The following is a 14,179-nucleotide window of genomic DNA, read 5'->3' as shown; positions in this document are numbered from 1 at the left end:
CAATTGATTTTATAAATGATGATAAACATTATTGACAAATTTAACCTTCGGCATATGTGGTTATAATGATTTTTATAAAAGCAAATATGAGAATATTTATGGCAGGTCTAAAGCTATGAAATGTCACATATTAATCACGTCGGTCGGGCATTTTATAGGCCAACGCTTCAGGTGTATTTCCCGGTATTCCAGTATATATACGTATATATACAGTCACCACCAACATAGTGAAGGCAGGATGCGCGCGCATCCACAAGGCCAACAGAGAAGTCAATGTTGCGTAAAACAGTCGTTCTGCTGGTTGATTGATTACCTAGAGCAGATAGTGGTCGAGGTGACAGGTTTGCAACGACGTTTCCTCGTCAAATTGTGATACGTATGTTAATAGTCTACAACACAATCATTCCTGGCGCTATCGATATGTTTTGATAAATATTATCATTGATTCCAAGAGCGATTTTTTTCTTCCAACGAAACAATGTTATTACAAATCTCAAATGTTAAGGGAAAACAAAACAAAAAAAAAAAAAAAAACGTTCTCATATTAAAATAACAAAATTAAACAAAAACAATTTCAAAAGCATGACAAACTTTTAAAAAAATTAGATGTCGCATTAATACAAAATATAATTCGTGTAAAACTTGCTACAGTGGCCACACACCATATATATAGCTTATATAAATCATCAATTAAACAGCCCCTAAATTAATAGACAAAACCTGTTAATGGGGAATCATAACAACAAACGTTTCTCTAGTTTTCGTAATGTTAAAAAAAGGTCGGAAGTGAAATTCCATCCCGATTTCTTCATCAATAGCTTTCACAAGACGTTTACTTATTGAGCCTGTTTGTATTGACGTTACTATCCAGAGAATGTAAATTCACAATATGGAAATTAAACCCACCACACATATAGTACAGCTTGGTAGAAAGCTGTTCATGTTGGTTGCATTGTTGGAAAATATCGAGATAAGCGGCTGAGGTAGAAGGGCGGGTTTCATTGATTTCCAATTCTGGTGGGTTTATACGACAAGACAAGATGTCATGGATATATATGAAAGTGAAACTGAATGTATTTGCAATTTATTTGTGATCTGTTTATACGACAAGACAAGATGTCATGGATATATATGAAAGTGAAATTGAATGTATTTGCAATTTATTTGTGATCTGTATTGATAAGCTCTTCAATAAATTAAAACAAAAAATGCAATCATATTGCCTTGTATCATTAACTCTGCATCACAAGGAATAATATTTGAACTTTAGGATATAATTTACATACATTGAAAGGGTTTGATTACAATTTGGTAAAATAGGTAAATAATTTATGCTGATAGCTAGGCTAAATCGTAATTGCACTGCCCGAGCCTTTCCAGCAGTGGCTCCGTTATCCATCATTATGGATTTAGCTTTCCCAACAAATGGATGATACGGAGAAATATACAAATGAAATACAATGCCGTTTCAAAGGTACAGATAGGTTGGGACTTTATTTTGGTCATTGTATGCCGATAATCATAAGGAACGAGACATTCAACAGATCCAGCTTTACTTTTTTAAAAAAACAAATTTAAGTTTCCGAGACATTCTCCAGATCGGGACTAAGTAACTATGTTGAACTAAGGATTGCAACGCATGGAATATACATTGACTGAACTTGATATTTTTTAGAGAATTTTTTAAACATTGTCTGAGATAACTGATATTATTGACGTATTTACATGGTGCATTTCCATTCACGATGCCGAACCTATGTATCTATGTTACTTCCCAGTACCAGTCTACGATGTACAAAACTGGCATCTACCGATAGAAATGTCTTGGTGAAAATAAAAATAAGAAACGGACATTCATCAAACTGCTCGAAAATACAAAATCATCGAAATATTGCCCACAATTCAAGTCGTTCACTGAAAAAAAAGTAAAATTTCATCCCGATTTCTTCATCAATAGCATTCACAAGACCTTTTACTTACTGAGCTCATTTGTATCGATGGGTAGCAGAATTGGTGTATAAAATAAATATAGAAAATTTCTCGATAATGAAAGCATGCGATAGGATTCATATTAAATATGAATCTGCCCTTCTTACAAGTTTTCATAAAAAGTGTGCTTATGTCAACAAACAATCCACAGTTTCAGATTTTCTCTTGATTATACAAGTATATTAAAACAAATCTTCCTATTGCAAAAGGTGTTCTGGAAAGTTTACATTATATTTGGATTCAAGTTAATTTCATAATATTCAAGGGCTAGTTAGAAAAGATTATGGTGCTTGTAGGATTCCCTAATTCTACATAATGATGTTTATCTCAAGGTGAATGATGAGAGATATTATCTATCAAGGTAAAGGTGTCTATCTTTATTGTTACCTTCACCTCGATATAAAAGTAAAGGTGTCTATCTTTATTGTTGCCTTCACCTCGATATAAAAGTAAAGGTGTCTATCTTTATTGTTGCCTTCACCTCGATATAAAGGTAAATGTGTCTATCTTTATTGTTACCTTCACCTCGATATAAAAGTAAAGGTGTCTATCTTTATTGTTACATTCACCTCGATATAAAAGTAAAGGTGTCTATCTTTATTGTTACCTTCACCTCGATATAAAAGTAAAGGTGTCTATCTTTATTGTAACCTTCACCTCGATATCAAAGTAAAGGTGTCTATCTTTATTGTCACATTCACCTCGATATAAAAGTAAAGGTGTCTATCTTTATTGTTACCTACACCTCGATATAAAAGTAAAGGTGTCTATCTTTATTGTTACCTACACCTCGATATAAAAGTAAAGGTGTCTATCTTTATTGATACCTGCTAGTTACCTTCACCTCGATATAAAAGTAAAGGTGTCTATCTTTATTGTTACCTCCACCTCGACAAAAATTAAAAGTGTCTATCTTTATTGATACCTGCTAGTTACCTTCACCTCGATATAAAAGTAAAGGTGTCTATCTTTATTGTTACCTCGATATAAAAGTAAAGTTCTATCTTTATTGACCTCGATATAAAAGTAAAGGTGTCTATCTTTATTGTTACCTTCACCTCGATATAAAAGTAAAGGTGTCTACCCTTATGGTTACCTGCTAGTTACCTTCGCCTCGATATAAAAGTAAAGGTGTCTATCTTTATTGTTACCTTCACCTCGATATAAAAGTAAAGGTGTCTATCTTTATTGTTACCTGCTAGTTACCTTCACCTCGATATAAAAGTAAAGGTGTCTATCTTTATTGTTACCTTCACCTCGATATGAAAGTAAAGATGTCTATCTTTATTGTTACATACACCTCGATATAAAAGTTAAGGTGTCTATCTTTATTGTTGCCTGCTAGTTACCTTCACCTCGATATAAAAGTAAAGGTGTCTATCTTTATTGTTACCTTCACCTCGATATAAAAGTAAAGGTGTCTATCTTTATTGTTACCTTCACCTCGATATAAAGTAAAGGTGTCTATCTTTATTGTTACCTTCACCTCGATATAAAAGTAAAGGTGTCTATCTTTATTGTTACCTTCACCTCGATATAAATGTAAAGGTGTCTATCTTTATTGCTACCTTCAACTCTATATAAAAGTAAAGGTGTCTATCTTTATTGTTACCTTCACCTCGATATAAAAGTAAAAGTGTCTATCTTTATTGTTACCTTCACCTCGAAATAAAAGTAAAGGTGTCTATCTTTATTGTTACCTGCTAGTTACCTTCACCTCGATATAAAAGTAAAGGTGTCTATCTTTATTGTTACCTTCACCTCGATATAAAAGTAAAGGTGTCTACCCTTATGGTTACCTGCTAGTTACCTTCGCCTCGATATAAAAGTAAAGGTGTCTATCTTTATTGTTACCTTCACGTCGATATAAAAGTAAAGGTGTCTATTTTTATTGATACCTGCTAGTTTCCTTCACCTCGTTATCAAAGTAAAGGTGTCTATTTTTATTGTTGTCTTAACCTCGATATAAAAGTAAAGGTGTCTATCTTTATTGTTACCTTCACCTTGATATAAAAGTAAAGGTGTCTACCCTTATGGTTACCTACTAGTTACCTTCGCCTCGATATAAAAGTAAAGGTGTCTATCTTTATTGCTAATTCACCTCGATATAAAAGTAAAGGTGTCTATCTTTATTGTTACATTCACCTCGATATAAAAGTAAAGGTGTCTATCTTTATTGTTACCTTCACCTCGATATAAAGTAAAGGTGTCTATCTTTATTTAAACCTTCACCTCGTATAAAAGTAAAGGTGTCTATCTTTATTGTTACCTATTGACCTCGATATAAAAGTAAAGGTGTCTATCTTTATTGCTACCTTCACCTCGATATAAAAGTAAAGGTGTCTATCTTTATTGTTACTTATATAAAAGTAAAGGTGTCTATCTTTATTGTTACCTCGATATAAAAGTAAAGGTGTCATCCTTACCGATATAAAAGTAAAGGTGTCTATCTTTATATAAAAGTAAAGGTGTCTATCTTTATTGTTACCTCCACCTCGATATAAAGGAAAAGGGGTCAATCTTTATTGTTACGTTCACCTCGATATAAAATTAAAGGTGTCTATCTTTATTGTTACCTTCACCTCGATATGAAAGTAAAGATGTCTATCTTTATTGTTAAAGTAAAGGTGTCTATCTTTATTGTTACATTCACCTCGATATAAAAGTAAAGGTGTCTATCTTTATTGTTACCTTCACCTCGATATAAAAGTAAAGGTGTCTATCTTTATTGTTACCTTCACCTCGATATAAAAGTAAAGGTGTCTATCTTTATTGTTACCTTCACCTCGATATAAAAGTAAAGGTGTCTATCTTTATTGTTACCTACACCTCGATATAAAAGTATAGGTGTCTATCTTTATTGATACCTGCTAGTTACCTTAACCTCGATATAAAAGTAAAGGTGTCTATCTTTATTGTTACCTTGACCTCGATATAAAAGTAAAGGTGTCTATCTTTATTGCTAATTCACCTCGATATAAAAGTAAAGGTGTCTATCTTTATTGTTACCTCCACCTCGATATAAAATTAAAGGTGTCTATCTTTATTGCTACCTTCAACTCTATATAAAAGTAAAGGTGTCTATCTTTATTGTTACCTTCACCTCGATATAAAAGTAAAGGTGTCTATCTTTATTGTTACCTTCACCTCGATATAAAAGTAAAGGTGTCTATCTTTATTGTTACCTTCACCTCGATATAAAGTAAAGGTGTCTATATAAAAGTAAAGGTGTCTACCTTTATTGTTACCTGCTAGTTATCTTCACCTCGATATAAAAGTAAAGGTGTCTATCATTATTGTTACCTTCAACTCTATATAAAAGTAAAGGTGTCTATCTTTATTGTTACATTCACCTCGATATAAAAGTAAAGACACCTCCTTCACCTATAAAGGTGTCAGCTTACATCACCATATGAATCACCTCGATATAAAAGTAATTGTTGACTTCAAGATTTACTACTGTCTAAAGACAAATTGTATATATATATGTTACCGAAGTATAAGCCGTTTTATCAAAGACAAATTGTACAAGTAATAATATATATATATATGTGACACATTCTATCCTTATATAGTACTGGGAAACATAAAATCACTTTCAACTTAATAACTATACAGTGACGATATATACACATCCTCTTTATTAATCTATAGAATCGTATCAGAAAAGAAATTTAAATGATGGAAAACTTTGCAATACTTGTACTGATGAGTATCAGAGATCTATAAAATCCCTAATATTTTCTTGAATTTGATTGGATTTAAGATGACGAGGAAGTACTGTGGAATACATCGATAGTTTCCGCTTCCGATAAAACGAAAACAATTCCCGAAAGGAAACCTATTAATTCCTCCAAATTCCAGTTCTGGTCAGAGTTCTTGATCCCGAGAACATAGACTTTGGAAAAAGAAAACTTACGTAATACCGAACTAAAATGTATGTTTTGTAAGAATATATCGTTAAGTTTTTCTCCGGGATAACGTCCATGTACGTCATACTGGTTATCATATAAAACAATGCATTTTATTAACTACTTTTTGTATGTAAGACTGTCTGGCCAATAGCAGGAGCATTTTGAATTGCATTGTGTAGCCCACTATCGTAAAACACCCAGCCACCACTTTGACAAATGTCATTACTGTGTTATGTGAATGTTGATACCATTAATGTCAGCATATGTAGTTGTGTAGTTACATGGTAACACTTTGAAGTTGTCTGCTATGCATGTTTCATACAGATTGTATAATAACTGAATTATTTACTACACAATATAATAATTAGAACATTCACATGCAGATTAACATTTTGTTTATATCCCTAAAATTCTTAATTAACATTATCTACTGACAGATTTTGTTAATAACTCAATACGACTCATTAAGTACAAGATATAAAAGACAGTGACGGAATATTAATGTTATGGATAACATTACAGGGGATTTACTGAGAATTCATTTTTTCTATTGACCCCGATCCTTTAAACATCAAAATCAGGATAAAACTATCATTATTTATTTTACCGGAAAGAGCGATACTCAATTATGATTTCTAAAATCACTTAATATTAGCACAAATATCGTATTGTTAATTAAATATGGTTGTTAAAGCTTTTATTCTTGAAACTCTTGGTAAACATTTTTTTCACGAAACACATTTTCATTCATCAAAATTTTGATTACAGAACCGTTGTAGATTTAACCGCAGCGACCTCCAAATCATTTAAACTGGAATTCATCATCTATGTTTTCTTCAATAAATCACCGCATATTGTTACAGAACAGATCGTTGTCGTAAGTTGCGGCAGTTGGTCTACCGATTGTTTCCATCCGTTGCCTTGACAACGTCGTATCATGATATTGTTGTTTTAAATTTGATAAACTTGCACTTGTTTTGAATAGCAATTTATACGGATAGACACATATCTCAAATTATGTCTTGGAGGACAAAATAAAAGCCAATACTAAGATCCTACATTTGATTTATCGTTCGATGCACGTGAAGTAGATTTCTAACGAACATGTTGTCACATATATCTTCCATTCCTCTACCGTTATTCATTTTATATGTATTTCATACCATCTCATATAGTAATTCCAACGGTGTTACAATTTAACCAGCTGTAAAATAGGCTATCGACATTTTGGTAAGTAATGTTATAAGAGACCGGCGTCCTCTCTCACTATTCTTCACCTTATAGACATTCTGTTGTCTCCACCAACAATATTGTGCTGTCATCGTTGACTACATGAGTTCAATAAATGTTTTGATCCCTATAACCTAAAACACGATTCAAATCGATCCTTATATGTTTCTTACAGTTTGCATAGTATTACGGATGTAATATTAATTAACAGTGGACATCTAAATCGCGGTATGAGGTTAAAGCAATTTAAGCAAAATGTAATTAAATTTCTGTGTCTACACATTACGTTCATTTATTTGTTAATTTTACACTCATAAATTAATTAACGTCGCTCAATTAAGAGTGACAAAAGATATTTAAGTGTTTTGGATGCACAACATTTACATACAAATTCACTATGTCAATTCTTAACACGGCTTGGGACATCAGGGATAAGATGAATCATATGATTTAATAATGAATGTGTACACAATATGAATCGAGAACTGAAATTAACGATATTATAATGATGCAGCAATTGTCCACCACAGAATAAATTGTAATGTATTATTAATTGTTATGTTATGTGTAGGTAAACGTCTCAGTGTTGCGTGTAGGTAAACGTCTCAGTGTTATGTGCAGGTAAACGTCTCAGTGTTAGGTGTAGGTAAACGTCTCAGTGTTAGGTGTAGGTAAACGTCTCAGTGTTAGGTGTAGGTAAACATCTCAGTGTTACGTGTACGCAAATGTCTCAGTGTTAGGTGTAGGTAAACATCTCAGTGTTACGTGTAGGTAAACGTCTCAGTGTTACGTGTAGGCAAACGTCTTAATGTTATATGTAGGTAAACGTCTCAGTGTTACGTGTAGGTAAACGTCTTAGTGTTACGTGTAGGTAAACGTCTCAGTGTTACGTGTAGGTAAACGTCTCAGTGTTACGTGTAGGCAAACGACGTAATGTTATATGTAGGTAAACGTCTCAGTGTTGCATGTAGGTAAACGTCTCAGTGTTACATATAGGTAAACGTCTCAGTGTTATGTGTAGGTAAACGTCTCAGTGTTGCGTGTAGGTGACCGTCTCAGTGTTACGTGTAGGTGACCGTCTCAGTGTTACGTGTAGGTAAACGTCTCACTGTTACGTGTAGGTAAACGTCTCAGTGTCATGTGTAGGTAAATGTCTCAGTGTCACGTGTAGGTAAACGTCTCACTGTTACGTTTAGGTAAACGTCTCAGTGTTAGGTGTAGGTAAACGTCTTGATGTTACGTGTAGGTAAACGTCTCAGTGTTATGTGCAGGTAAACGTCTCAGTGTTAGGTGTAGGTAAACGTCTCAGTGTTAGGTGTAGGTAAACGTCTCAGTGTTAGGTGTAGGTAAACATCTCAGTGTTACGTGTACGCAAATGTCTCAGTGTTAGGTGTAGGTAAACATCTCAGTGTTACGTGTAGGTAAACGTCTCAGTGTTACGTGTAGGCAAACGTCTTAATGTTATATGTAGGTAAACGTCTCAGTGTTACGTGTAGGTAAACGTCTTAGTGTTACGTGTAGGTAAACGTCTCAGTGTTACGTGTAGGTAAACGTCTCAGTGTTACGTGTAGGCAAACGACGTAATGTTATATGTAGGTAAACGTCTCAGTGTTGCGTGTAGGTAAACGTCTCAGTGTTACATATAGGTAAACGTCTCAGTGTTATGTGTAGGTAAACGTCTCAGTGTTGCGTGTAGGTGACCGTCTCAGTGTTACGTGTAGGTGACCGTCTCAGTGTTACGTGTAGGTAAACGTCTCACTGTTACGTGTAGGTAAACGTCTCAGTGTCATGTGTAGGTAAATGTCTCAGTGTCACGTGTAGGTAAACGTCTCACTGTTACGTTTAGGTAAACGTCTCAGTGTTAGGTGTAGGTAAACGTCTTGATGTTACGTGTAGGTAAACGTCTCAGTGTTGCGTGTAGGTAAACGTCTCAGTGTTACATGTAGGTAAACGTCTCAGTGTTATGTGTAGGTAAACGTCTCAGTGTCATGTGTAGGTAAATGTCTCAGTGTCACGTGTAGGTAAACGTCTCACTGTTACGTTTAGGTAAACGTCTCAGTGTTAGGTGTAGGTAAACGTCTTGATGTTACGTATAGGTAAACGTCTCAGTGTTGCGTGTAGGTAAATGTCTCAGTGTTACATGTAGGTAAACGTCTCAGTGTTATGTGTAGGTAAACGTCTCAGTGTTGCGTGTAGGTAAACGTCTCAGTGTTACATATGGGTAAACGTCTCAGTGTTATGTGTAGGTAAACGTCTCAGTGTTGCGTGTAGGTGACCGTCTCAGTGTTACGTGTAGGTGACCGTCTCAGTGTTACGTGTAAGTAAACGTCTCACTGTTACGTGTAGGTAAACGTCTCAGTGTCATGTGTAGGTAAATGTCTCAGTGTCACGTGTAGGTAAACGTCTCAGTGTTACGTTTAGGTAAACGTCTCAGTGTTAGGTGTAGGTAAACGTCTTGATGTTACGTGTAGGTAAACGTCTCAATGTTGCGTGTAGGTAAACGTCTCAGTGTTACATGTAGGTAAACGTCTCAGTGTTATGTGTAGGTAAACGTCTCAGTGTTACGTGTAGGTAAACGTCTCAGTGTTACGTGTAGGTGACCGTCTCAGTGTTACGTGTAGGTAAACGTCTCAGTGTTACGTGTAGGTAAACGTCTCAGTGTCATGTGTAGGTAAATGTCTCAGTGTCACGTGTAGGTAAATGTCTCACTGTTACGTTTAGGTAAACGTCTCAGTGTTACGTGTAGGTAAACGTCTCAGTGTTAGGTGTAGGTAAACGTCTCAATGTTACGTGTAGGTAAACGTCTCAGTGTTACGTGTAGGTAAACGTCTCAGTGTTATGTGTAGGTAGACGTCTCAATGTTACGTGTAGGTAAACGTAATGCTACTTTCTCTTTTGTATCATCGCCTATAGAGTTGCGCTGAGATACAATCATCCATCCACTCTGTAGGAAGATGTACCGGTAAATCAACTTGCACATTAATGTGATCAATACTTAAATGGTAATAAACGACAATCATTTTATTGCATATTCCGTGGATCATGGTTCTGTTCCGTATGACCCGTATTACTTGCTTCGTGTGTTCAGAATAGCCCATGATTCAGAATATACACATGTACATGATAATCTGAAATCAATGCATGTCGAAATTTATGAAACTTGATGAATTTTAGGGCTAGTGCATTCTCACGTCTGACTTTGGACATTTATTGCGACCAGTTTCGATTTTCTTCGGTCGCCACTTAGGTTCAACGATTAAGATTCTTAGTATCTAGGGAAGCTGTTCGTTATATGTTGAAGTTAACATCCAGCGCTGAGTTCTTATTTCACACGGACACGCGCACTGGGTTATAGGGAAGCTGTCATACAGAAACCAATATTAATTGATGAGTACAACAATCAACCCATGAGATCCCCAGAGTAAAACAGATATGGTTTCGGTATTAACACACGTCTTCTAACAGGTTGATAAAATTTGTATGAACTGTAATAAAGAGTGGCATCGTGTTTTAACAATACCTCAGTGACGTGATGTTGGGAAGCAAATTCTTGATACAGAATGTGTGTGGTAGGAGTGGTAAGAAAATTCAGTCGATAAGTGTGAGCGTACAGAACGAAATGTAAGGCTTATCATTGAAAAAAATAATAGTTTTATCCTTAAATGCTGAGTATTGAAAACAAACAAACAAACAAAAACAAAAAATAAAAAAACCAAAACGTTTCATGTAAAATTGTCAATTTGGAATGAAAAAGTACAGGTGGTGTCATGATCATTAGGGTATCGTCAGCCATGACAAATGTAGGACACATCTTGAAAAAAACCCTTCTTCCTGGAAATGGTGCTTAGTTGATTGAAAACTGTGAGACACATATGTAGATCAAAGTTTGTGTATTTGGTAGCTTCGGAAAATGAGAATGTCACACAGAAACCCTTCGTAATCAATCTTGTACCACACTACTCCGTGATACCAACTTTAAGATGCTATTAAGCCAATTTCTTTAAGAAAACAATTTTGGAATAGTTAAAAGATATATTGAACTACTAACTACTAATTCTATAGTAATGAAAGGCGATGTAGATAGCTCTAGGCATCCTCTGGAAGGCACAGCCAATACATTGAAACGAAAGAAGAACACTCAGTCAGAGGCTGAATCACTCTCTCCTAATAGTGCGAATTAAACGTGAATCAATCAAACCAGGGATGCATTTTTTATGGGAAACCTCTAAACTGCATCTAATTTCTTCTAATTCTGGATTATCTCTGAAACGGTAGACCAACCACGACATATAATAAAAAAAACCAAGTAGGGGTCAGTACGAGAATGTCATCAGCTTATACTATATACTGCCGTAAACTACAACATGTAATGTAAGACAGCACACAGGGGACAGAATGTCATCAGGTGATACTGTAAGACAGCACACAGGGGACAGAATGTCATCAGGTGATACTGTAAGACAGCACACAGGGGACAGAATGTCATCAGGTGATACTGTAAGACAGCACACAGGGGACAGAATGTCATCAGGTGATACTGTAAGACAGCACACAGGGGACAGAATGTCATCAGGTGATACTGTAAGACAGCACACAGGGGACAGAATGTCATCAGGTGATACTGTAAGACAGCACACAGGGGACAGAATGTCATCAGGTGATACTATATACAACACAGGGGACAACATGTGATACTATGATACTGTAAGACAGCACACAGGGGACAGAATGTCATCAGGTGATACTGTAAGACAGCACACAGGGGACAGAATGTAAGCAGGTGAAACTCTAAACAAGAAACTACACCGTGTGTTGTAAGACAGCACACAGGGGACAGAATGTCATCAGGTGATACTGTAAACTACAACATGACAGCACACAGGGGACAGAATGTCATCAGGTGATACTGTAAGACAGCACACAGGGGACAGAATGTCATCAGGTGATACTGTAAGACAGCACACAGGGGACAGAATGTCATCAGGTGATACTGTAAGACAGCACACAGGGGACAGAATGCATCAGGTGATACTATATACTGTAAACTACAACATGTATTGTAAGACAGCACACAGGGGACAGAATGTCATCAGGTGATACTGTAAGACAGCACACAGGGGACAGAATGTCATCAGGTGATACTGTAAGACAGCACACAGGGGACAGAATGTCATCAGGTGATACTATATACTGTAAACTACAACATGTATTGTAAGACAGCACACATGGGACAGAATGTCATCAGGTGATACTGTAAGACTGTAAGACAGCACACAGGGGACAGAATGTCATCAGGTGATACTATATACTGTAAACTACAACATGTATTGTAAGACAGCACACAGGGGACAGAATGTCATCAGGTGATACTGTAAGACAGCACACAGGGGACAGAATGTCATCAGGTGATACTATATACTGTAAACTACAACATGTATTGTAAGACAGCACACAGGGGACAGAATGTCATCAGGTGATACTGTAAGACAGCACACAGGGGACAGAATGTCATCAGGTGATACTGTAAGACAGCACACAGGGGACAGAATGTCATCAGGTGATACTGTAAGACAGCACACAGGGGACATGTATGATACTGTAAGACAGCACACAGGGGACAGAATGTCATCAGGTGATACTATATACTGTAAGTACAGCACACAGGGGACAGAATGTCATCAGGTGATACTGTCATCAGGTGATACTGTAAGACAGCACACAGGGGACAGAATGTCATCAGGTGATACTGTAAGACAGCACACAGGGGACAGAATGTCATCAGGTGATACTGTAAGACAGCACACAGGGGACAGAATGTCATCAGGTGATACTGTAAGACAGCACACAGGGGACAGAATGTCATCAGGTGATACTATATACTGTACACACATGACACAGCACACACACAGGGGACAGAATGTCATCAGGTGATACTGTAAGACAGCACACAGGGGACAGAATGTCATCAGGTGATACTGTAAGACACCACACAGGGGACAGAATGTCATCAGGTGATATTGTAAGACAGCACACAGGGGACAGAATGTCATCAGGTGATACTGTAAGACAGCACACAGGGGACAGAATGTCATCAGGTGATACTATATACTGTAAACTACAACATGTACAAGACAGCACACAGGGGACAGACACAGGGGACAGAATGTCATCAGGTGATACTATATACTGAAACACAACATGCACACACAGGGGACAGAATGTCATCAGGTGATACTGTAAGACAGCACACAGGGGACAGAATGTCATCAGAATGTCATCAGGTGATACTGTAAGACAGCACACAGGGGACAGAATGTCATCAGGTGATACTGTAAGACAGCACACAGGGGACAGAATGCATCAGGTGATACTGTAAGACAGCACACAGGGGACAGAATGTCATCAGGTGATACTGTAAGACAGCACACAGGGGACAGAATGTTATCAGGTGATATTGTAAGACAGCACACAGGGGACAGAATGTCATCAGGTGATACTGTAAGACAGCACACAGGGGACAGAATGTCATCAGGTGATACTGTAAGACAGCACACAGGGGACAGAATGTCATCAGGTGATACTGTAAGACAGCACACAGGGGACAGAATGTCATCAGGTGATACTGTAAGACAGCACACAGGGGACAGAATGTCATCAGGTGATACTGTAAGACAGCACACAGGGGACAGAATGTCATCAGGTGATACTATATACTGTAAGACAGCACACAGGGGACAGAATGTCATCAGGTGATACTGTATAGACAGCACACAGGGGACAGAATGTATCAGGTGATACTGTACAGCACACAGGGGACAGAATGTCATCAGGTGATACTGTAAGACAGCACACAGGGGACAGAATGTCATCAGGTGATACTGTAAGACAGCACACAGGGGACAGAATGTCATCAGGTGATACTGTAAGACAGCACACAGGGGACAGAATGTCATCAGTAAGACAGCACACAGGGGACAGAATGTCATCAGGTGATACTGTAAGACAGCACACAGGGGACAGAATGTCATCAGGTGATACTATATACT

Source organism: Ylistrum balloti, unplaced genomic scaffold, assembly GCF_031769215.1.
Source record: "Ylistrum balloti isolate Yb309-2 unplaced genomic scaffold, AGI_CSIRO_Ybal_v1 Utg369800, whole genome shotgun sequence".
Lineage (NCBI taxonomy): Eukaryota > Metazoa > Mollusca > Bivalvia > Pectinida > Pectinidae > Ylistrum > Ylistrum balloti.
This window is presented reverse-complemented; position numbering follows the sequence as displayed.